Source organism: Onychostoma macrolepis, chromosome 17 (genome assembly GCF_012432095.1).
Source record: "Onychostoma macrolepis isolate SWU-2019 chromosome 17, ASM1243209v1, whole genome shotgun sequence".
Taxonomy (NCBI): Eukaryota; Metazoa; Chordata; class Actinopteri; order Cypriniformes; family Cyprinidae; genus Onychostoma; species Onychostoma macrolepis.
The window spans coordinates 9,470,824-9,496,015 of record NC_081171.1 but is presented as its reverse complement, the minus strand read 5'-3'; the positions used below and the strand labels follow the sequence as shown (position 1 = coordinate 9,496,015).

At 35.6% G+C, this 25,192-nt stretch overlaps 1 long non-coding RNA gene across 2 annotated transcripts; it reads right to left on the bottom strand.

The window, feature by feature from the left end:
- Positions 1–6,949: 6,949 nt before the first annotated feature.
- LOC131523303 (uncharacterized) lies at positions 6,950–11,749 on the bottom strand. 2 transcript variants are annotated; one of them, XR_009266746.1, is made up of 4 exons: positions 11,614–11,749; positions 9,068–9,122; positions 8,744–8,867; positions 6,950–7,964 (listed from the first exon to the last, which is right to left on the bottom strand). It is a non-coding gene; the product is annotated as an uncharacterized LOC131523303 (long non-coding RNA). The 2 variants fall into 2 exon arrangements; XR_009266745.1 differs by lacking the exon at positions 11,614–11,749 and adding an exon at positions 9,480–10,411.
- Positions 11,750–25,192: the final 13,443 nt, after the last annotated feature.

Below are 25,192 nucleotides of genomic sequence, written 5' to 3'. Positions count from 1 at the left end.
TCAAATCAATTTTGTAATATAATATTAAAAAATATTTACTTGTGAGTGGTGGTATGAAAAAAACTGACAATTTCCCTCTAAAATAGAAAGTAAAGTGAGAAAACAATATAAAAGGAACTTCACATGAAGAGTCTTGAATGTAACAGAGAGCTCAGAATTTGAATGTACTTTAATGGTCTCGGTTGTGAGTTTTCACCTGAAATTAATTATTTCTGTATTCCTCATATTAATTCTGACATTTACACATCCAAAACTGTCAATATGCTCAGTCTGCTTGAATAAATGGCATGACACTCTTCAACAATTGGGGCTTTAATTGGGGAGAGGTTAATTTTCTCTTTAAACCTTAAAATGAAACCTCTGCCACCAATGTAACCAGATAACATTTCACCCAGAATGTGACTTTCACATCCTCTCTAACTCCTAATTAAAAGTAAACTCCTCCTAGATTCTGGTATTGAAATGCAATGCAATTCAGCACAGCTGCAGAAAAAAAAAAAAAAAAAACCTTACATAGACTCCAGTCTCCACACGCAGGTACTAACAACACTGCTTTTTGTATATATTTATTTGTTGCTTTGTTTTAAACCTGTAGGATGTACAAAACAAAATTAAGGCTGTCAATCAGTTAAGCTTTTAAATAGTTTAAATTTATTTAATGACAGATAAATAATAATTAAATAAATCATAATTAACTGCATATCAGTATTAGCTTAGAAAAATCCCTAAATAAGAAATGTAAAGCATTATTTTTATTATTTTAACTCAAATTGTTATGCTGATAATATAATGTGCAATGAAAAATCTTTTTCTAAAAAACTCTCATATGAATTCTAATACGTAAACATACTTAATGTTTATTTACTTTTAAATTTTACTTATTTAATATAAAATATTAAAGTAATATATATTTTACGAGTAAATATTTTAAAATATGTAAAAAATGAAATGAATTATGCATATTTGTGTAAAAATTGTGTGTGTGTGTGTGTGTGTGTGTGTGTTTATATACACACAAACACTTATTATACAAGCATGTTTTATATGCATTCATGCATTTCCACACAAATCAACTTCACATCTTGACATGGAAACCGTTGCTTCGGACAACCATTGTGTTTGCATATAAACATATATATGTTTTATGTGCATATATGCATTTCGAAACAAATAATCTTCACATCTTGACATGGAAACTGTTGCTTCAGACAACCATTGTATCATTAGAATTTTACGTTTCTAAAGTGACATACAGCTGTGCTTGCTTTGGACTTGCTGTCTAACATTCATCAGTTTGTCAACTTGATACCCAGCTCACCTCTCTTACTTCTGAGGTCAGAGGTCACCACAGGGATTCATGTCATTTTCTTGTCATCCAACCAGCTGTCCAGACCACATTTTTTTTTTTTGTTGTTGTTAGAGGAACCATCACTGTGGCATAACAGCTTATTTTACCTAATTTAGGAAATAATACTTTTCAATTATTTTACAAATGTGACACTGGGCTCTTTTAGAAAAGAGAAACAAACAAACACAAGCTTTACTTGTCTGTAAGGAGAGGCTTATCTACAAACTCAGTATGGAGTCTCTCGTCTGCAGAGGTCAAAGGTTATGTTAACTTTGGGAATATCATCAGAGCTTCCGTCCCCCTCGGGGAAGTAAACTTGACTCACCCCTGACCCCCACAATACGGGTCGGCTCTGGAGATCATGCCCGAGCAGTCTGTCTGCTTATCGTCAGCGGTTTAACACCCCCTCCGTCATCATCAATCAGACCCAGCCGTTTTTCCCGGCCCCCTAATCAGCGCTGCCATCAATAACCACACCACTGATTTACCATTCAGCAAGCGCCACGTCCACCGCACACCTCACATTAATCATAGAAATTATGCCAAAGTATTTGGACTGTCAGGGACGTCTTAAATTATTTGATAAAGCTGTAAAAAATAAAGCTCATATTATTTAGTGCGTAATTTTATCCAAAACCGTACATTCTGTTTTAAAAAGCAGCTTTAGACTGAGAGATTAGTTAATCCTCTATTAAATGAAAAGCGCTAGAAATAATGGCACGGCTATTCATATCTAAGGCTATTAAAAGCACACAATCCTATTCTATGACTGTTATTCTAGTTCTCTAAACCTTTCATTACACAGAATATTCCTGTAGAAGATGGATTTTTTTTCAAGATATAAAACTAGTATGAGAAGTCCCTTTAGCAAGTGGACGGAAGCTGAGACCTATCCACAGCAGAGCATTTATCAGCCCCCTAAGTGGCTGTAACAAAAGCAATGCTCCCTGGGAGAGAACCTGACAGCAGTTTTCCCCCTTATCGATCGCCACGCTCGCTCTGAGTGCTCCAGTTTATGACAAAAGAGTTCACGACACCACAGTCAGAAAGTCAATACCGTGATAAATACTCTCCTTCTGTTGGTCCCTTGTCCGGCACTTTACCAGGCATTTGCCATGACAGTTATTACTGCTGCAGTAAATCTGTGGCCAGTAGAGAAGAAAGAGAGAAGGAGACAGCGAGAGAAAGACAGAAAGGGGGGAGGTTGGGAATTCCAACGCCAAATTTATGAACCCAGGATGCTGTTTACTTAATTTAAAGACTCACCACACAGGGTCAGTCAGTCAGATCCGAGGATTTGATGGGATGTTTACATCCACAGTTAAGTTTAAAGAAATAGTTCAACCAAAAATGGAAATTATAATGTAATATTATTTATATATTTAATAGTATTTATATTTATACGGTAAACATATATACAATATTTATTTGATTAGATTTTTTTATCATAAAAAGTGATACCTTAGTCTAAGTCTTCTAAAGCAATAACAAATTCAACTAAGTTGTTCAAAAGTGAAAATATTTGCTGGTTGTTTTCAATGAATCTCAACGATCGGACTAAACAATCCATTCACATATCGGATTGATTCATTTACATCCCTTCAACCTAATGACTCTTTAAAGTATTAGTGAATGACTTTGACTGTCAGAACACTTGAAATACGCTGCACAAATTGTATAAATAAAGAAAATGACATACATTTGGAATGACATAAGAGTAGATAAATAATTGCCTTGAAGAAACTCATCTTTCTGCCTGAGGATTTCCTGCGTTGACTAATGTATATCCCAGCAATACTATTTCCTGTCACTTGCAAAGTAACAACTGTTGGCTTGCATTTTAAATTGAAATTATTTAATGAAAATCTTTATTGCATTTACGCTTAAAAGATTTTCTTTCACAGAAATGTGACATTTCAGCCTGTTTGCCGTTTAAGGGAATTAATGTAACGCTACACACATGTTTATGGTATTAATATTCTCAGGGACACTTGTTTTATTTGAATATTTTATTTTTATTTAGTACATTTTCAGAGAGACAGCTAAGCCCTAATCCAAAATAAATCCGGTTAATGTTAAAATGGCCATGTCCCTCTGCTTGGAATAACATTAATCAATATGGAAGATTACGCCGATGGAAATTAAGTTATGTAAAATGCCCCATTCCTGTACCAGATTAATATATCCTTGCATATTTATACATCTGATATTGTGAGGAAAATCACATTACACTGTGTAACCTCAAAAACCTGCTAAGTGTCTTGCAAGAGAAACGTATCGCGTGGAGATTACTACTTTACAGAGCACATCGCAAGACACTGCTCCTATAACGTACAGCTGAAACCTTCCTGGAGCTATAGAGAGATCATGGAAACAGAGGCTGTCCAGAAATGACAGGTCTGAGATCAAATCCATCCCTGAGGAGCGAACTATCACACTGGATTTACTCCAGCAGGGTGGTGTGTAAATACCTGGAACAGGTTCCTGTCGTGAACACAGACCTTCCAAATATGAACAGCAGTCAAAACAGAACCATGCTGTTAAAGGGAGGGAGCGTATACAGAGGAATGAACATTTGCTGACTCATTCCTGTAATTTAACAACTAGGTCGAACTAAACAGCATGTGTTTCTCACCAGGGAGTATATTTATTCCTAAACAGGTTTTAAAGCAATAGTTCAACCAGAAATATAAATTCTGACATCATTTATGCACCCTCATGTCGTATGACTTTCTTCCTTTTTTAGAAAGGTGGATTTTGGTGACAAGACTGTTCTGTCAAGCTACAAAACGACTAAAAACCACCATAAATGCATAATTGAAGTGGTCCATATGACCTGTGCCATATATGTGACCCTGGACCACAAAACCAGTCTTAAGTCGCTGGGGTATATTTGTAGCAATAGCCAAAAATACACTGTATGGGTCAAACGTATAGATTTTTCTTTTATGCCAAAAATCATTAGTATATTAAGTAAAGATCATATTCCATGAAGATATTTTGTAAATTTCCTACTGAAAATAAATATATTTTGATTTTTTTGCACCCTCAGATTCCAGATTTTCAAATAGTTGTATCTCGACCAAATATTGTCCTATCGTAAGCTTATTTATTCAGCTTTCAGATGATGTATAAATCTCAATTTCGAAAAAAATTAAGACTGGTTTTGTGGTCCAGGGTCACATATTCTAAATCTTTTGAAGACATACAATAGCTTTATTTGAGGAAGAGACCAACATTTTTAACTACTTAATGTACATTTTTGCTGAAGCTCTAAAATAAACCATAAAAAGTCAGGGAACGCAAAAATGGCCACACCTTTGTCAGAAAGCGCCATTGGTTTTTGTGTGTCATTGACATAAGCGGTGCCATATTTGGGAGCTGAAACAATAGAAAAGCTTTCATTGAATAATGATTTAATATAAATATAAAGATAATACAATATAAATGTCAAAACATTTTTGATTTTTTTTTGTTTACAAAATTACAAAGTTTATCCTCAAAATAAGAAACAAATTCAGAAAATGCTATATATATATATATATATATATATATATATATATATATATATATATATATATATACATATATGCACATATACGCATATATATATATATATATATATTTTTTTTTTTTGTTTTGTTTTGTTTTGTTTTGTTTTTTTGTTTTTTTTGCATAAACCTTGTCAAAATTTAGTTTTGTAAATGATGTAAATGATGACCATTTTTATTGTTATGAAGAAAAGTTGCACATAAAACTGAAAGAAAAATCCTTCCTCTTAAAAATACAAACAACTTTGACTGTCAGTGTAAGTTAGACTGGCTTAATGTAGGGTTAGTTTAAGGCCACCTTTGCCTCAATAACAATACAAAGTTAATTTGAATATGTTCACCACTGATTAAAATTTCAGGCCCCTAGACCTTGTGTTCCCTGCTATAATATTGTCAGTGCAGAGACAATGCTTATTTGCGCCCCTAAATTTCACAGAAACTCTGAGAGTTTCCTGCTGCTCATAAAAACATTCAAAGATTCAAGTGGTTGCATATTGAGTAAAACTTCACTAATTTGTCTCATACCAACAGAACGCACGCTGATTAATTGAAAGTGTTACATACAATGGCTTCTCGCACTAAGACGCATTTAAAATCCTCAAAATATCCTGAGGAACTTTAGAAAATCTCAAAATCAGCCCTATGCAGCTGTCACATATTAATTCATGGGATGGGCTATGGCACCAATATGTAAGTGAATCTACTTTGAAGTATTTTTTTTTTAGATTCTTCCAACTTAAGGACAGATAAAATATACCTAAATCAAAAGAAACCAAGTCTAATTCAACGGTTAAGCAATAGTAACAGGAAATATCCCGTTACTGTTCTGCATGTTGTGCAAACAAGTTGGCACTATCTCATCGAACCAACAGGATTCATATCCTCACTAAACTGCGTAGGGCAACCGAGGGCAGAGTAAATCGCAGAGACCTGCACGCTGCTGTCCCCACTGCGATACGTATTAAACTGTTGAGTGATAATGACCAGAGAGAGGGTGAAGAGGTGGATCAGGAGGTACAGCGAGATTAGGCCCTGTGCGGTTGTGCTGTGCCAGAGTGTAGTCATGCGTCACACTGAGACTGTTGTTCTGCTTAGTCCCTGGAGTGAACAGGACACTCATGGCTCCCTCTGATAACTTGTCGCACCATGCAGATGAGCCAAGACTACCTCAGCCCACCAGATTTCCACACTCTCGCAGACACACTCAGACACAAACTTCTGCTGTAGATGCGTTGATTTATACCTAGTCAAACACACGCACGCTGTTCGCATGCATACAGAGTCACAGACTGCACTTCCTTCCTACAGCATCCTCCATTCTACATAGCTTGGTGCAACTTATTCTGGGATTAGTTTGGTTAAGAACCAGGCACGTAAACAAGAATAGGTTTTATTGATATGTGAAGTCACCATTTACGGGCGTATAAAAATCAATCTAAAGTTGAATGAAGAGGAATATACAGGTAGTTGAGACCAGCTCATTCGAAAACTAAAAAAAAAGAGTCTAATTTAAAGGGATACTTCACCAAAAATGAAAATTCTGTCTTTAATTACTCACCCTCATGTCGATCCAAACCTGTAAGACCTTTGTTCATCTTCGGAACACAAATTAAGATATTTTTGATGAAATCCGAGAGCATTCTGACCCTCCATAGACAGCAACACAACTACGACATTCAAGCGACAACAAAGCGAAAAGAAAAACAACTTTATTTCAACAATTTCCTCTCTTCCGTGTAAGTCTTCGACGCGCATTCATGAGAGTACACTGTAAAAAAAAAAATTCAGTAAAAAAACGGATAATGTACTGGCAGAAAATTACCAGGACATTTTTTGTTAAATTTAAAAGACATTTCCTTCAACATTAAAATGGAAAATTCTGTAGATTTACATTTTCTTCTGTACCATAAACGTACAATCCTTTATGCAGAAATTTCAAAAACATTATAGCATAGGCCTATCTTTAGTAGCAAATAAATCCAGCACAATATATACAAATTGAACATGGTTTATTTTTACCTCATGTAAACATTCTTAAAAGTGTGTTCAGTAGCATTTATTTGCCTTAAACAGGTGAAGACAAAAATATAATTACATCAATTAATTTAACAATGTGTAAAGCACCATTGAAAATGCTTGTATTGTGGAACACTTTTTAGTTTTAAACAGCAACAGGCAGAAAAAAGAAAACATGAACAGGTACTTGACTTGTACAGTATTGTTGTTGCACCGAATAGTGGTCACAAAGATAAACTTCACTGTGAAACAGTCAAGATTCAAAATATTTTCAAATACATGGGTAAAAAAAAATAATTACAAAGACAGGGCTGTCATTAATAACAATTGCTATAGACTTACAGTCAATTGTCAAGTGAAATGTTCCAGTGTTTACACCATTTAACCTATAGAAGTACACAATATTATTTAAAAGGGCAATTCACCCAAAAATGTGAATTCTGTCATCAGTTATTCACCCTCATACCGTTCCAAATCCATAAGATTTTCATTCATCTTTGGAACACGAACAAAGAGTATTTTCCCTCCATTGACAACTACCATATACAACTACCATTTCAAGGTCCAATAAGGTATAGCTGTCAGATTTCATTAAAAGGGATCTTCATTAGTGTTCCAAAAATGAACAAAAGTCTAACAGGATTGAAACAAGATTTTTCAAATAACATTTTGGGTGAACTAACCCTTTAAGTTAGATTACTAACCTCCAATTCATGCTAAATTATCTGCATAACTGACATGGTACTGCAAAAAAATACTTTCTTGTACAGCATTTGAAAATGAAAAAACAAAGATTCATGCACTCATGCCTCACATTTCAATGTGAAACTATACTATACAATCAGATACAAAGTATCTCTTGCCATGTGCCAGTTTGTGGAAACTACTTTTTTTTTGTTGTTGTTGTTTTTTTCTGCATGTTCAGTCCAAGTTCCATGTTGAGATTTGAAAAAAAAGCTCAAATTGTGCATGGATTCTCAAAGTCTTGGAAGCGTAGGTTCCCATCATCTGAACCTTTGACCCTCGTTCAGGATTTCTTCACAGGAAGACTGGAAATGACAAGAAATTAAATGAATGAAAGTAAAGAACAGAGTAACGTGCAGAACAGGTTGAGATTGAATTATCAAGTTCCAGTTCAAACATTGTTTATAAAATGCTAAACTTGCATTTCCAGTGGTCTCCAATTGCATCTGTCATGTGATCTTGTCAACAATGTTTTACGATATACTTAAAGAGATAGTTCACCCAAAAATGAAAATTCTGTCATTAATTATTCACCCTCATGTCGTTCCAAACCCGTAAGACCTTCGTTCATCTTCAGAACACAAATTAAGATATTTCTGATGAAATCCAAAAGCTCTCTGACCCACGGTGGTGCTGACGCTGCACTTTGTTTACTGGCAAATGAACGCACACACATGCGTTGTGGTACTCTCGTTAATGCCAGCAGACTCTCCCAGGAGAGAAGAAATCATTGAATAAAGTTATTTTTGCACAAAACGTATTCTCATAGCTTCGTAAAATTACAGTTGAACCACTGATGTCGCATGGACCATTTTAACGATGTCCTTATACTATGTTTCTGTGCCTTGATCGTGATAGGACCCTCGCTGTCTATGGAGGGTCAGAAAGCTCTCAGATTTCATCAAAAATATCTTAATTTGTGTCGCAAAAATGGACGAAGGTCTTAGGGGTTTGGAACGACGTGAGGGTGAGTGATTAATGACAGAATTTTCATTTTTGGGTGAAGTAACCCTTTGATTATTTTCAACTAAACGGCAACACAAAAAAATGCTTTATACACAGTCTCATTACATAAGTTCCTTACATTTGTATGGATTCCAGCGTAGGTGCCATCTCCTCTGGATGTTTTATGTTTAAATTAAAACAAAGAGAATGTGTAGCTCAGCCACAATGGGGGAGGAAATGATAACTTCTTGAATGACAGCAATCTGGAATCACCAGTAACAAATAAGAAATTATAAAAAACACATTGTAAATTCAGAAAACCACTCCAAACATTGATTAAACCTTTCTTACACAAACAAAAGTCAACTGAATAAATGACTCAATTACTAATTTTTTGTCAGTATTGAACATGCCTAATGGTAAATAAAATAAAAACAGTTAATAAATAAAACAGAATACAAACTCATGATAAGAATGCAGGGGGTGCTTGGGATGTACAGTACAGCAGCAATTACAACCTGTCATTAGAAAAGAAAACAAAAGAAACACCATGAATGTCATGAACTGCTGTCCCTTTAAAACATGACTCACATCTGACACATCCCAACTCTTTACATCAGTCAAGACTTTTAAACTCATTTAAGACTGTCACTCGTCAAAAATGGTCATTGTTACATAATTTTGCGTGCTTTTGTCCGTGTAAGTGCGAGAGAAAACTCGATGCGCTACTGGTGCGCTGTCTGAAGCGGCATTCTCTGCGCGTGCATGAAATGTGCGAGTTCACAGACAGCGTGCCAGTAACATTACCGAGTTAACTTCTCGTGTGTGTATGTGTGTGTTTAACATAAACAAGACAATAAAAAGTCTAAACCTACCTCATTTGGCAGAAAAGGCGTGAAGAATTCTGCAATGTCAGATCTTCACCTAGTCGTATCTTAATCTCTTTTAAATAATAATAATAATAATAAAAAAGTCGTAAATGGTGTCTTCTTTTCATGACAATTGCTCTGCCAGCTCCTGTTGAAGGCATAAAGCGCTCTAAACACAGTTGTATCTCAGATTTAACGTTCTTACAGCTGCTTAACATCACCTCAGTAAGGGTAATATGCCGATGCTTTACGACACGCTCAGTAAGAAATACACCGCAACAACAATTAAAAAGTTAATAAACTTTTAATTATAAAACTAAAAGTGAAAACACTGTAACAAGTAACACCTCCACGTTGTCGAGATGTGACGATGTGCTGAAAATGTTGAATATGCCGGCTCCAAGCTCCGATATTCATTTGCCAAACAAGCTACTAAGTTAAAGTTACAGTTTATGTAAACATTTAACAATAACTAATTTACCATGGAAGTGTAAGAACAGTTCCCCAAACCTGAAATCCGACTTTAAAATGAAATTTTGACGATACTATCTCCGTGAATAATGGCGTCTGCTCTTGCACTGTTTTTGCGCCTATAATCGACTGAGCTTCTTGTTCCCACAATGCAAAGCTTAATTAAAAAATACAGAAAAACACCTGTCAAAACCAAATACGGAAAATTCCTTCAAATTATTACGGTATATTGTACTGTATTTTTACAGACTTTTTTTTACAGTGTATCATGACACGTGTGTGGTGCTGCCTACGCAGGAGCGGCGTTCTGACATAGAAACCAGAAATTGTTGAATAAATTTGCTACTTTTGTTTTCTTTGCACACAAAAAGAATTCTCGTAGCTTCATAAAATTAAGGTTGAACCACTGATGTAACATGGACTATTTTAACGATGTCCTTACTACCTTTCTGGGACTTGAACATGGTAGTTACTGTGCAGGGTCAGAAAGCTCTTGGATTTCATCAAAAATATCTTCATTTGTATTCCGAAGATGAGTGAAGGTCTTACAGGTTTGTAACATCATGAGGGTAAGTAATTAATGACAGAATTTTCATTTTAGGGTGAACTCTCCCTTTAAGTCAAGACAGAGACCAGAAAAGAATCAAGACTGAATCCACATGCTCCTGAGTTAATAACAAGACCAAGACCATGAAAATATGATCATGCAACCAGACTTAAAGGCTAAGACCAAGACCATAAAAATATCTCTGAAGCATGTGGACTCGGTCTTGACTCAGTCTCAGCCCTTTTTTGGCACTGGTCTTGACTCCAATTCAAACCTCTTCTGGTCTCTTGACTCTGACTTGTCTCATCTACAAAACTGGATATTTTGTCCACTTCCTATAATGTCTCAAGTGAATATTTTTTTACGATTAAATGGCACAAACCTTTCTAACTTTAGCAAATCAAGCGACTTAACAGTGTTCAGTGTAATAATCCCCAATCAGGGGTGCGTTTTCCAAAAGTATGGTTGCAAGTTCTGTCGTTACCGATAGAGTTCAATGGAACTAACAACTATAGTTAGCTAACAATGGTTTTCAAGTCTTTTAGTAATGAAAAACAAATGATCAGCAACTGTAAAACTTGTTTGTCATATGGTGCCTAAAGAGTGGCATGGAAAATTCCAAGGGAGAGTAAACACATTCATATCATTATTGAAAAGACGCATTTATGTGGCCAAGTGTAAATGGAGCGTGCATACTCAATCAGATAGCAATCAGATCCCTAAGGTTGGGACTAGGTGCAACTACTGTGCCCTTTTGAAACAGTACTGGCTTTGGAAGTCTTTCATGGGGGAACATTCTAGAATCTTGTCTCCTCCGTTTGAATGTATTCATCCTCTTAGAGATTAGGTGACCCTGTGTCACTAATATAATCTGTTGAATTAAATCTCATAGAGACATTTGCATTAAATTCTGCCTGTCATCCTTAGGTGCTTCTTGACGTTTTAAGGTCCCAGTCACAGTTTAGATCTCATGTCGGCAGCCGTTGACCAAGCTCAGCGTTCAGACACATTGTGTTCTAAGCCTAAACTTAAACGTCCTCTTTTTTTTTAGAAGACCAGATTGTCTCTTTAGCTATGTCTCACATTATTTCTCCAAAGCCCGCCCATTTAAAAAACTGTTACCTGAAGTGTGGAAGATCAGCTTATCCCGCAAGCTGAAGAACTCTCCTCTAATCCTCACTGTCGCTTTTATTCCACCGCAGAGCCGGAGAGTGCCAGTCCCAGCAGAGCAGACCTATTCATGTTCCCCTGCCCTCTCCGTTCACACCGTGCCCTCCGCTGGCATACCACAATCCCCTGGACAAAGAGAGCAGGAAATCTCTATTGTATTACAGAGCATCTAGGGTTACTTCCAAAGAGAAGTCTTAAGGAAAAGAAATGGTTTGATAAGAGCAAGGTAGTCATCATCAATCAGTCTTATGAAGAGTCCTGCACAAAAGGTGATAAAACTGGGTTATCAGAACTTCAGCAGTAAATCCGGCAATATTTACCCTTTATCACAGCACTTTGGTGGATTTTAACATTCTTAACATCTGTCCTACCCATTGTGGAACGTTTAACTTTGAGACATATGATCAGACTTGACAATTACAATTCAAGCATTCACTTGACGGTTTTATCCAAAGCAATTTCAAGTGCGTTCAAGGTATAAACCTTCTTTTTGTGGGAATCGAACCCATAACCTTGCTGTTCCTACACTGCAAAAAAATGATTTTTTTAGACTTGTATCACTCGTTTTCCAGTTAGGATATCTATTAAAAATAATAATAATAATAAAAAAATCTAAATTTACTTGATACTGCATTTGAAATGAAGACTTTTCTGAAATTGATTTTGTCTTATTGACAGGTGTTTTGTTACAATCAACTTATTACAGTAAAACAAAATATACTCATACTGAAGACACATTTCCACAAGACAAACGTCTTAGTGTTGCTTCTCCAGTAAATGTATCTTGTTTAGATATTTTGACTTTAAATAAAAAAAAGACAATACCAATCATTCAGAAAAAGTTTTTCTTTTTCTTTCCAGTGTAGCACAATGCTCTACCAGTTACAAAAGAAACTACATAGAATAATAAATTAATTACTATGATTGTCCACATCACCCACAACAACTCTCTAATGACCCAGTGTTTTGGTGTATGAAGAGAAATGAAGGGTTTTCATATTTAATTATGGGGGATCTAGCAAATAACCATGTCCTCATTATTTTGGCCAAGAATGACTTATTAGCATTCTTGGTTGAACATCATTCCATCAGCAGTCAGCAGTATAAAGTCAGATTACTCTGTGGAACCCTTTCTCTTTAATTACAGTGTGGACAGCTTTTTTTCAAAGGTGAAACTATTCCCCTGTTAGGTGTGGCTTCTGTTTATGAGGAGACTGAGCTCTCTTTTTTGTGGCTTTCATGTGGCAATTAAATCTGTCTACTAACACTGGGTGGCGGGAGGTGCTAAGACAAGCAAACGTCTGAACGAGAGAAAAAAAATAAAAATACGCTTTTGGCTGAAGGCTTTAACAAACATAATTAATTACTCCAGACAGGTATATATTGAAAACATTCTGATCCAAGCCTGTGAGCCATTTAGATCAGTGGATATATTCAAATAAGCTACAGCAAAGACACAGGAAATTAAGCCAAATGTTTCTTAGAAGTTTTTGAATGTAGGAGGAAAGAAAACATTTTTCATGTTTTGTCTGAGGATGTTTTAAACCACTTTTATATGACTGATGGATATGGGTTGAGGTGTCATAAAAGAAACATTCTAAGTTCAGTAGGGTTCAGCTCTATCAGCATTTGCGGCATAACGTTGATTACCACAGAAAATAATTTTGATTTGTCCCTCAGTATTTTTTTGTTTAAAAAGCAAAAATGTGGTTACAGTAATGCATTTACACAGGGCCAATGTTCTAGAGGTTTTCAAACCATAAGGGTGAATTAAAAGTTAATCATTTGAGCTGTAAAGCTGTCTCAGCTGTCTCTAGTTATGTGTTACAAATTTGATTCCTTTGAGTTTTCTCGATTTAAGAAGTTTATAGATTATGTTAAATTCCTTGTACACTTCTTACAAAATTTTACAAGGTCACATTGAAGTTGAAAGGTTTTGCATTTTTGATAATTGCTACCACAAATGATGCTGATAGAGCTCAACCTGCATTAAGCACATTTTTATAAGCATATTTGTTTAGACTAAACCAGATATTTGTGTGTGTGTGTGTACTGTATATATATCTGAACCTACGTTTCTTACTCAAATTACCCACACACAGATATTTCACCCCTCTAGCACATTAGCAATTCAATTGTTCTTCTCAGAGGGGCAGGGGGAAAAAATCCCGGAGTCTTCTGACACTTCCCAAATCAATCACGTTGTTTCTACCCTCTCGACAGAGATAAGGTGCAAAGAGAGCAAAAATTCCACACCATTAGGTCACTGTAAGAGAAAGTGTCTAGACGTTTATTTGTGTCTCGTGTCTCTCAGTCTCTCTTTGAAGGCGCGGGGTGGCCCCTCTGTCAGGTGTGTCCTGACGGGAGGAGGCGTGGGGCGTGGGGTGGGGGGTCTGGATCAAGGTGTGGTGCTTACGCTTTGATGTGGGGCCTGTCATGCTCCGTTGCCTCCTGATGCTTCTTGGCTGCCGTGGTGTCTACAGCCGCAGACCAGGTAAACCTTGGGCCTCTTTCCACTCACACACACACACACACACACTTATAGCGTTGTCCTTTTTTGTACGCTGTGACACAGGAGGTGCTGAGCTATTGAAGGGGTTACAATGCACGTCTTGTTGCCCAGCCTCCCACATTTCTCCATTCTGTGGTTACTGAGAAGACAGCTATGCAGTAATTTCAGAGGTATTATGCCCCAGGCAATAGGCCCCTGTAAACTTAAAGGGAAAAAGGTGTCTCAGGTAAGAATCAGGTTGAAGGCTGTGTGATTTCCATTATGACATATATTCTTTGCTTCTCACTCCCTCAAATCGAAGCACAGCCACTCCACTTGAGGCACGTCAACATGTCCGCGTTTTAGACGCAGGTTAATTTCTTGCCGGTCTTTATTCTATTATGATAGCCCAGATGGCAGCTGGAGAACTTAATTCCACTTATATTTACCAAGTATGAGCAGAGCTGTTATGAAAACCAACACACTCTGAAGTTGGGGTGTCCGTTTGCACCTCATTGCTCAGAAACATCATGCATGAGAGAATGCGATTGCGGTGTGCATGTGCAGCATATGCTGTGGGCGGCCTGGAATGTGCATGAGTAGTGAACACACACACACACACACACACACATTCTTGTAGTAACTTCAAATACTGAAAATAAGAATATGACAGAACTGTGCTAAAAAGACTTATGTTGTAGTAGGGTCACTCATCCATTTATCTTTGTTTGGAATGTATATATACATATATTAGTGCTGTCAATCGATTAAAAAATGTAATCGCGTTAATCACAGTCATGGACTGTGATTAATCATGATTAATCGTAAATTTAAAATACTAGGATTTACCTGTAAATGTGCTGAAAAAGAGTCTTTCACACTTCCGTCAGGTATGAGACATAATCCTTATTATTCTTTTATCATTATTCTTTTGTTTTTATTCAGCCGTTATCAGCCTTTAAACTGGCAATAAAACGTTTACCAAGCCACATCGCTTCAATCCCAGTATACATTTACCCAGCTATTATCAAAAGTATTTCTAAATAAATACAACAAAACATTTCTTGCGACCTTACATTACATTACAGTATTATGACAAAATGCATTGAAAGAAGAATTGGACCTGTTCTGCAGCTGCATTAGAGCTAACATGCTACCTAAAACAATTTACGAGATTAATAGTACACTTTTACTCAGAACTCACTTCAAACCACCATCGAGTGTTTGTAATAACTTCCTTTTGCGATCACATGTGGAATTTGGTCGTTTACTGTTGTTAAAATATGCTATTTATAGCCTTTTATATCGCTGCACAAATTAGCATTTCAGATGCACACATTCAACTCAAGAAAATCACATACAGACCATATCTATCGTAATCGTGTGTTTATTATCTTATATAATCTATAGTGGCTGTTGTCATGTTTATTTCTGCTGCAAAGCCTTAACATGTAACATGTATGCTCTGGCTGAAACTCACGTTGTTTGTGATGTTACAACCGCCTCTCCGTTCTTAAGTTACCAGGGATACATTCCAAGTATAATACACATTAGTAAAAGGATCTATTTTCATTTTTATTTGTCTATATACAGTTTGGGTGGTGTTCTGTAGATTTGTGCTACCCTGTCAGATTTTGCTACCTCCCATTAAAACAGTAGGTAGTACAATTCGACAACGAAAAAAGCTACCTGTCAAATTATGATTTATTAATGTCTACACCTACCACAACCCTAAACCTACCCTTACAGTAATGCAAATACAGTAATTGTGTGTTATATTCGCGGTTGTGGCTAGAAGGGATACAGGTACTGGAAACCAACAATAAATATTTTTTTCTACCTATTAGATTGTGTTTTATTAATGTCTACACCTATCCCAACCCTAAACCTACCCATACAGTAATGCAGATACATTAAATATTGTTGTTCATCATGAGAAAAAAGACGCAATATTGATTTGCGTATGCGCAGTAAGCCCTGGTAGGAAAATATGACAGGTAGGATAAAATGACAGGACAGCGGCCTTGGTACATTAAAAAAGTATCTCAAAAAACCGCAACCCACGGCTCTGTAATTTTTTCCCGCGACTGTATTTTCAAAATAGCCCACTTGTGCCGCTACCCTGGCAACACTGGTGCTGTACCCTCATCACACAATGATAGATAACCTTTCGCGCTGCGATGATGGGAAGAAGTTGGGGTCAAACCTCATCAAACGATTAATCGATTAAATATTAACGCATTCAATTTTTTTGATTAATCACATGCGTTAACGCGTTAACATTGACACCCCTAATATATATATATATATATATATATATATATATATATATATATATGTGTGTGTGTGTGTGTGTGTACATACATATATATATATATATATATATATATATATATATATATATATTAGTGGGGTAACACTTCACAATAATGTGTCATTTATTAACATGAACAAACAGTGAACATTGCATTTATTACACTCTGTATTATTTTTTGTTAATGTTAATGAAAATACAATTGTTCATTGTTTATTCATGTCAGTTCACAGTGCATTAACTAATGTTAACAAACACAAGTTGTGATTTTAATAATGCATTAGTAAATGCTGAAATTAACATCAACTAAGGTTAATAAATGCTGTAGAAGTATTGTTCATTTTTAGTTCATGTATACTAATTGTAAAGTGTTACTATTAGTGCTGTCAAACAATTAATCGCAATTAATTGCATCCAAAATAAAAGTTTTTGTTTACATAATATATGTGTGTGTACAGTGTATATTTATTATGTATATATAAATACACACACATACAGCATATATTTTGAAAATATGTACATGTATATCCATTTATATTCTTATATTTTATATTATATATAAATATATTTAATATGTAAACATAACATATTTTTCTTAAATATATACATGCATGTGTTTGTATTTATATATACATAATAAATATGCACAGTATACACACATATATTATGTAAACAAAAACGTTTATTTTGGATGCGATTAATCGTTTGACAGCACTAATATGCACACACACTCACACACATATTTGTTTTTTTTGTTTGATTGTTTTTGCCTAAAACAAGCACAATCATCTGCCAATGAAGGAAGACCGAAACACTTAAATTCAAGCTACATTCCCTGAAAATGAGTTTTAATCTAAAATTAAATCTAAAAATTTTAATTAAATAAAAGTCATTATTCACTCACCCTCATGACATTCTAAACCAGAATACTTTTGATGATCCATGGAACACAAAAGAAGAAAATTTGAAAACTGTGTGAAAAACAAACAAAAATTTAAGTCATTAATAACTGAAAATGTAGACATCCACCCTAGCTAGCGTTCATGAGAGAAGTAGCAATGCCCCTTTTCGTATCTGTTTTGTTTTCGAATCATTCTTTGGCATCAGATCTTTTCAGTGAATCGGTTTATTTGGGTTCATTAAACTGGATGATTCATTCTCAAACTGATCAGGTACTAGAGTGCAATTCACTGACTCAAAGAACTGGTAGCAGTTGACAGCAGTTAAAAACTCACTGAATAAAAGATTATCAAAGAATAATCATTTTTCATTCAATTTCTCTGCTCTGAATTTCTCCTTCTGGAACAACATGAGGGTGAGTAAATGATGACAGAATTTTCAAATTAGAAAAGGTTATTTTAAGATATGGTGTAAGATTATTATTTTTTAACATACCCACACTTCTAATCACATTACCTTACATTTTACATAGTTACCCTCTTCCCAGGGGTTGAACCTGTGCCCTTTGGCATTCTCATTGTAACAGTGATCATTTCCCATCAAGTAACAACCTTCAGGTTTTTCACCTGTAACCTTTACGTCTGCACACCTGAAACCTCAGAATGACACGTCCTCTACACAAACACAGCTTCAGCGCTACATGCACAGTCATTTCAAGTTTTGGGCCTCATTTGCACGGGACTGAACTAACACCTTTTAGAAATGCTCAAGCCACAAATATACCCTTTTCACACACACTCCGATGCACAGTTTAACTGCTTATAACATCACATTTTGGTGAAACTTTTCTAGAAAGCCTTCACCTGGGACTTGGACCTGCATTCCCTAACAACATTCTTTGCTGTTCGATTGCTAGAGCTCCCTATTGCAAAGTCAAGTGTATTTTAACTACAATGCCTGAGCCCTCGTGAGTAAATGCTTCTATTAAAAGTGATTCACCTAATGCCAGATTTCCAATTAAAAGTTCTCCTTTCCCCATGTTCTTCAGATTTGGCTCAACACAGCTCTCTCATTGACTCATACGTGTATGTTTATTGCAAATACAGCACACCAAATCAGCCTGTGGTTAAAGGCTTGTTTTAACCTGTGATTAAAATGATTGTGAAAGCACATACTTACCGGGCCACATACTGTATGCAATTGAGAGTGCGACCTCTACATTTGCATACCAGGTCTTTATGCATTAGGCTTATATAAGTGCATAATTAATTCACACATCAGCATTTACAACAAGCACAGTGGCAAATAAAATGATTTTCTCATAGACTGTACTACAACCCTTGTGTAAGTGAACAATAAGGAGTGAACGTGAAGCCCATACAGTAAGGATTTTGTTTTTAGAAGAGACGAGGGCTAGTTGTTACACTGAATATAAGGTTCATTTTTAAAAATCAATTTCTGTTTGAGCACAAGTTGTTACAATTAATGCATTTTAAAATAATAATAATAATTATATTAAAATGGAATAAATTACAATAATAAAACACATGTAAACTTCATATTATATTATAAAAATAATAATAAAATTGCCTATTATTAATGAAAAATCCTTAAAAAAAAATAAAGTTTGAAACCACAAGATATACAGTAGTCGAATGGCAACTAGCCCTGGTCTGCTGTTTAAGTAAGTACGGTGTGTGTTAAAGTATTCCCGGCGTGCGGTGAGCATTAAAGGTTTTTAGGCTATGTTGAGCGGTTATTAAAACATCCCCAGCGTGTGATATACGAGTGCGTGTATTTTTTTGTTTTTTCAGAATTATGTGTTACAGTATTTTATGTGTGCGAGAAACACGTTTTATAGTATTTTTACAGTGCATTTGAGGCAAATGTTTAAAGCGTTCTCTGAATATGAAGTGTGTGTAAAAGCGTTCAGAGAGAGTGTGGAGCGTGCTTTAAAACACTGTATGTGATGTGGGTGTGTTAAAATACTCACTCTCTCTTGCCTCTGAATCGTGCAGCACTTCCTGTCTCACAGGCCCTGCCTCCACACATTGTGTAAATATTATTTTAGCAAAATAATATGCAGTTAATAAAGTTTAATTTATCTGTGCAGCTTTGCATGAAATCTGCATCAATCAAACAGAGCCTAAAATCTAGACTTCATCTGCTATAATGTTGATCTTCCATTTAGTGTTGTTTAATTTATTAATTTATTTATTAATTAATTTATGTTTAAGAAAGAGGGACTCGTTCGTTTAAAAACGGAAATTTCTGCTGTAAAACAACTGTTGAGTTACTCAGCTGATAAATGTAAGTCAGATATAAATTATACATAAAAGCAGCCAAGTCTACAAGCATCTAAAAATCCAAGAAAACATTAAAGCTTCATCACCAGAGTTGTTGTTTTCTGGTTAAGGTGTAAAATCTACACACTCTCACCAGGTATGAGCAGTATTTCACAACCACTAACATTTTCAACTTTCATTTTTCTTCTTGCTTTCCCACCTCTCCAAAAGATGCCTGCAAGATGAAAGCGCGGCGGCCGTCCCTTATCGCTGTCTTTTGGAGCTCACCATAAAAAAAAAAATATGGCAGTTCCACGTTACAGGAGAAATAGCATTTGGGATTATAGTTCTAAGGACAACCCTGACTATTCACACTTGGCATTAGCAAGACAGCCTCAGTACAAGAAGGATATTTTTTATTCCTTCAATTTAACTTTAATTACTCAAATCTCTGTGAGGGCACACAAGAAAAGCCCAGGCATTTGTGTCAAGAAGATTACCAGACTGCCCTGCCAAGTCCGTGCGTCGCTGCATCGTTAGATAGAATTCAAATTCAAATCCGGGCTAAAGACAGTGCAGCTGTCACCCCCCTGGCCTGCAAAGCACCCCTTGGATCAAAAATTAGCTGTCCTCCTCTGCCTGCTTCTCATCTCCTTCCTCTTCCCCCCTAAGGACCCTAATCCCTCTCTCCCCACTGACTGTGACAGCCAAAATAAAGCCATAAAACCCTCAAAATAATTAGTAATTAAAAATAAAAAATGTTTTCCCTTTCATTTTCAAGTCAGGTAGGGAGAGCCGCATAGGTGTCAAGGGTGCCGATTCCCGTGCCAGAAAGAGACCGTATTTTCTTTTCGATTAACGTCTTCATTCACACAAAGATACATGTGCCCACGGTGGAGACGTATCAATCATGAACCGTGCATGCAGTTTTGAGAAGTCTACCACTAGATGTTTAGCGTGAAATTTTTTATCGCAGTGCTGGAATGCGCAGATGTGTCAAACTGACACAGTCAGGAAGTACTTTGGTCTCATCAGGTTAGTGAGTGATCTTTCTACAGTAGTGCTCTCTTATATCTAAAGCACACTTACTGTTGTGTGAAGAAGTGCTTAGTTCACTTTTAAACATTGATGCACTCACATTTTATGCCAATTTTATGAATAGAAATAGCTAGAGAAAGCTGTCCGTTAGCATTCTCAATCATCTCATTCACAGCTGCTTAGCTGGTGCATGCAGGACCCCCTTGGAAGTATGACTAGGTGAATCATTGTGGGAAAATATTGTAATATTTAGGATTTATACAATATCGTTCAAAAGTTATGGTTAGTAAGATTTTTAAATATGTATTATGCTTACCAAGGCTGCGTTTATTCGATTACAAAATTCAGCAAAAACACATGATCCTCAGAATTCATTCTGATTTGTTGCTTAAGAACCATTTATTATTATCAGCTTTGAAAACAGCTGTGCTGCTATTTATTTATTTATATTTATTTATTTATTTATTTTGTGTAAACCATGATATATTTTTTCTGGATTTGATTAAAAAGAAAGTTCAAACAGATGGCACTAATTTGAAATAGAACTTTATAAATGTCATTACTCACTTTAGTTTATTTTAATGCTTGCCAAATAAAAGTATTAACTTCTTCCAAAAAAATTATATATATTACTGACCACAAGCTTTTGAACAGTAGTGCATGTATAATAAATAATCAATACTGAATATTTATATTCAAAATATTGCAATGATACTGTAAATATGATGAATATTACGGAATGATGAATAACACAGAATATACGGCTGCATTTGAATGGCTGTCAATGGTGAAAGGTGCTTTTTACAAGCAGATATTGTAGTCACAGCATCTATATATGCAGTCTGGGCCAGTAAAAGGTCAGAACCTCTTGTCAAATGCAGAACCACCACTGAAATCCAGTTATAGTGATTTTATACCAACATATATATTTCCAGACCATAGTTCAGTTTCAAAACATAATGAGCTGCCCCACTGCTGACTGCATACATCTAAGGTGGCATCATAACCATGGAACTTTACAAGTGACAGACTTGGAATGCTCTAAATAGGCAACAAACAGCACCGGTAATGCATCTAACAACTGATTTCTAAAGAGTTTGCCAGTAGCATATTATTAAATTTAACTGTATGATTTAAACAAGTGACTTGCATTCAAGGTACACAAGTTCCTGCTTTGCCTGTGAATTGAACCAATGACCTTCGTGTTGCTAGTTTCATGCTCTACTGTTTAAACTACAGGAACACTGATGGTATTCTAATAAGCGTAAAAATACCTAGCACACACAAATACCAGGTAAAATAATCTATTTTTAAATACACTGCATACTTTTCAGTAATGAATGACATAACTATATTCACTTGTCTCACCTTGTCCACCATCTTTCATTTATATTGTCAATCTGCAAGTGTGCTGCAATGCATTCTGGGATTTCCTTCTGTGAAAAGGACACACGCAATGCCTTAGAATTTAAGCAAAATGAGTATCTCAGCAGGCAGCGTAATTTTGGAACAGACTTTGGGTCAGGATACTTTAAAATGCTGCCTCTGAAGGCGGCTCGCTAGGTTTTGGAACAGAGCACATGCCTACTCTTGACTATTGAGTATGAGGGATTACAAGCAAATGGCACTTATTGGCTCTGCTGTCTTATTATTCACTTCCATTAAAATAGCTTGACATCATGGCCGTGGTTTCTCGCTGCCTTCTTACACAGAGGCTCTGGAGTCCCCCACCCCAATCAATCAGGTCTGTTAAACCCCATAAGAGGTTCTGCAAAACCAGATTATAGTGCCATGGTTTGGAATGCTATGTGCAGCAGCTTGTTTTTCTGCTGGAAAAGCACCATACATGTGCTATAATTGATTGGCATGCTGAAATTACAGGAGCCTTGCTAGGTTACGAACGGACCTGGCATGGGGCTGATACATTAAATGTGTCTGGCATAGCCAAGTAAAGCATCTGATTACAATTTCAAAGCACAGACCTGGCGCTGATTAAAATCAAGAGTCCAGATGTATAGTCTGAAGCCCCCTATGTGGCAACGCTAAACAGGCTAAAGCAGCTCCATGGGATGAAGCTAAGTTTATTATGGAGTATAGCTCAAGAGTGGGCCTTACTACATCAGCCAATCATTTATGAGACTGAGTGAATATGGGTGGAACTACAGTCGTTGATGCACTGAGCTTCACAACAGACTCTCCAGAAAAAACAGGTTTCTGCTAACTGACGAAGAAAGCGTGTATTTCAAACGTGTATCTCCTGAAGGAGTTTCCCAACTGCTTTCTGTCGACTTCTAACAAGCCGCAAAAGCCAGCTCGGTAACCCCACCCCCTCTTCCTCGTTCCTCTCTTGGCCCCGGGGAGGGAAGGACGATTAATATCTGCCTACCTTGTTACCTAATTCATTATGGAATAGCAGTTAATTTGATTTGATATTATTTTAATAAAATTCAGTAATATATTAGATTGTTTCAGGCTATCAAAATAATTTTCCAATTATTACGGTTACTCAACCAAGGCTCTTTTTTTCCCTTTGCGAACGGCAGTTGGTCTGACTCTGAATATATTAGCTCCAACAACTCCATCCCATCTGAGGGAAGAAAAACTATATATGCATGATTACACCAGAAATGTTATTACTGGTAATGTGATGCCCGCAGAACTAAGAAAATGGCCTACAGTTGGATGTGTGATTCGCGCAACGTGGAGCCTTAAATGCTTTTGATTTCTGTCCTGTATGGAGAAGTAAAATATATGTACATTATTTATTATTTATGCACAAAATAAAAATGTGTTCACACAAACAGAATTTCCTTTAGATATAACACATACATCAATAAAAATAAATAAAAACTACAGAATACACTACCAACTTAAATGCACTTTTCAGTAGTGGAGTAAAAGCTCTGTTTCATGCTAACTTTCATATGAATCAGGAATTCAAATGACTTGCTATAAAGTCTGATTTATTTTATTTTGGTGAATCTATTCTTTCAGACAGTTTAAAATGCATCTAATGCTTTGCAAAGCACATGGGAACTAGTGTTGATATTGTTAACTAAATCTAAAACTATTAAAAATATTATTCATTCATTGAAAAAAAGCTTAAATAAAATATAAATATTGGATGGAAAACTTAAATGGAAATTATGGAAAAATGTATTGATGACAAATGTTTAATTGAATAAGTTAAAGGTTTACTAAAATTACTAAATTAAAATAAATGTAAATAAAAATGTAGTAACACTTTAGAATAGGGTCTCTTAACTATCATATTACTAGAATATTAGCTATTTATTAGTAGTAATTAAGCACATATTAATGTCTTATTCTACATGACCTTATTCTACATCCCTAATCCTACCCAACACCTAAACTTAACAAGTACCTTACTAACTATTAATAAGCAGCAAATTAGGAATTTATTGAGGGAAAATTCATAGTTAATAGTGAATAAGTGTTCCCTATTCTAAAGTGTTACTAAATGTATTTATAAAACTTCAAATTATTAATAAATACAATAATAGTATATAAATAAGACAAAACTAATACAACAAGAAATCCACTGTTTTAGATAATGCAACAACAAATATTCAAATTTATTCAGATTTCTCAAATGTAACTGAATTCAATGCAATAAAATTCAGTTGTAATAAAAAATGTTAATGTTGTTTTACCAGTTTATTTTAATTAGGTAAATTGAAATAGCAGCAAAAAAATAAAATAAAATCACTTTTTAAATTATAACTACTTTATGTTTTAGAAAGGTACAATTTCAAAGTAAATTCCAAAACATCATTTGAAAAATAAACTGATATTTTGATCATTTGAATAAACAATGTTCAGAGAATTTAAATGCTTAAGTAAATGTACTTGGCGTGAACTTCTATCTTCTCATGCCACATGAAAATCCATGAAAAAGAGTTTTTGACCTTACCCAGACCTCATGCCAAATTTTATCTTGGATCAGAAACACAGAACAATGCACAATAAAGTGACTTCTAATTAACACTCTCTCATTGGTGAAGGATTGTTGGATTGCATTTATACAGAAATCATTCGCCAGACTGGGGACCAACATTCCCATAGTCCTCTGAGATCTGCGTACTAATCATCTAGGGAGGGTCACGATCTGCCTATCGGATGCTCTCGCCTCAAATTCTGACCGAAGGGCTCCCACAAAGCGATGCTCCCCTCTTCCCTAACATTCACACTGCCAATTCGGGAAGTCTCCTGCTGAAGTGAGGGATGCTTGGCAATAAAGTAACGTTTTTTGATGCTTTTTGATCATTCTGCTTGGTGCAAAGTTAGTGCATGTGTGCACAATTCGACTTTTCCACCAAAACTTTCCCACAAAACTTCTCTAAACTTATTCTTTCTCAAAAGAAGGTCACTCAGCAACCTTTTGTCATTAAATAAATATGACAGCATTTAATGACTTTGTGACTTAAATTAAAAAGTTACCAAAGTAATTTTGAGCATGTTTTTCATTTTTCACTTGGAAGC